Raw genomic sequence first — 1906 nt, 5'->3', positions numbered from 1 at the left:
TGCACTGAGAGTTATACCTGATGTAAATGACGAGTTGATGGGTGCTGACGAGTTGATGGGTGCAGCACACCAACATGGCAGAAGTATACATATGTAACAAACCTGCACGTTATGCACATGTACCCTAGAACTTAAAGTATAATAAAAAAAAAAAAAAAGGAAAGTTGAGAGGTAAGGTGCTGGCCAAGATTCTAGGTAATCACACTCACTTGCCAAAACATTCCACTATCATTTGTCAGGGACTTGCGAAAGGTCAGGAACTTGAGTAGACGTTTACCTGCTACGGGATCATGCACCTTGGATCTGAAAGCAAAAGTAACCTGAGTTACTGGCTCCTTATAAAAGTCTGGGCCACCCTCACCTTGAATTTAAAGTAAGAATTTAACAATTCATACTTTTAAGAATTTAATATATGAAGCTTTCTTTGATTTTTTTCAGTTCTCATACAGAAAAAAAAAATTATTTGAATAAAGTGAATGCCTTTGTGGCTTTGTTTCCTGGGACAAGGCCCACAACCTACGCCTCTCCTCTTGACCCCTACTTTGCATTAAAATAATATATTTAAAGATTTAATACATGAGGGCTTCCTTGATTTCACCTCAGTTCTCACAGAGATCAAAAATAGTATTTGAATAAAAAAATTCTGGACAAAGTAAATCGTGTTAGTAAATGCAATAGCTATAGTTTAGAAGATTGTGGGCTAGAGTGAAGGTAGTGAGTTATCTCAATTGATTGTTCACAGTCAGTTACAGATTGAACTCCTTTTTCTACTCTTTCCCCTACAGAACTTGACTAGTCCAAACAAGAAAAAAAAAAAGAAAATTGTGATTCCACTCAATTCATTTCAGCATACAAATATATACTTGACACACCTGGTCCTGGGTAAGACACTTCCAGGATCACAAAGGTGAATGATAGCTATTTTCTGCTCCATGGGACTCATAATCTTATGATTTCTTGTACTTTCAGAAATTGCCAAATTGGGGTGACATCACGAAGTAACAAAAATGGAACCTCAGTGGCAAAAATGGGAGAAAGGATCGAGGAGCCTTGACTGCAGGTGGGTTCAGTCCCGAGTGAGAGAGTGAGCATGTTTGGAAGGCTGTCTTTAGTCACCAAAGATGTTTCTATGACGAAAGCTCAAAGATCGTGGTATTCCATACACTAAACAGTTAACTGAGGACTGAACTCTGATCTTTTCTTTTTCTTGCTCGAATTCCTTTCTAAGGCGCCTGGGGAGTCACACCTTACAAACCATAAGTCTTGTTAAACAGGTTTTTTTGACTCATTATATTGTGGCTTACTTTCCAACCTGATTGTGTATAGCATCATATGACAGATAACAGACCTCTTTATCTTAATTTAAGTATTCCTTTCTACTGACTCCAAGTTTTTAGACAAAGCTTAAGTCTTTCAAACAATTGCCAAATAAAGAATCCCTAAACCCACCTATGACTTGTAAGCCCCTACTTCAAGATGTTCTGCCTTTTTGGGCCAAACCAGTATATACTTCCCATGTATTGATTTATGATTTTACCTGGAATTCCTATCTCCCTGAAATGTATGAAACTAAACTGTAACCTGATCACATCAGGCAGACTTTCTCAGAACTTCTTGAGACTGTTTCTCCCAGGCCACGATCATTCATCTTGACTCAGACTAAACTTCTTTAAGTATTTGGCAGAATTTGGTTTTTCCATCATGATAACCAACTTGACAGCCTCAAAGGCAGCCATGTGTAAAACCTGAGCCCAGACTCAAAAGGGAGCATCATGAGTTTGTTCTTTTTTAAAAACCAACCTTATTGAGGCTATTGATCTAAATAAGAAAACTGAGGCAAAATTAATATAGAGGATATATTTGGACTGGCTGCAGTCCTCAACCTTGCGACTGGGTTGCGCACTGG

This window comes from Mandrillus leucophaeus, unplaced genomic scaffold (assembly GCF_000951045.1).
Source record: "Mandrillus leucophaeus isolate KB7577 unplaced genomic scaffold, Mleu.le_1.0 Scaffold1819, whole genome shotgun sequence".
In the NCBI taxonomy this organism is placed as follows: Eukaryota; Metazoa; Chordata; class Mammalia; order Primates; family Cercopithecidae; genus Mandrillus; species Mandrillus leucophaeus.
This window is presented reverse-complemented; position numbering follows the sequence as displayed.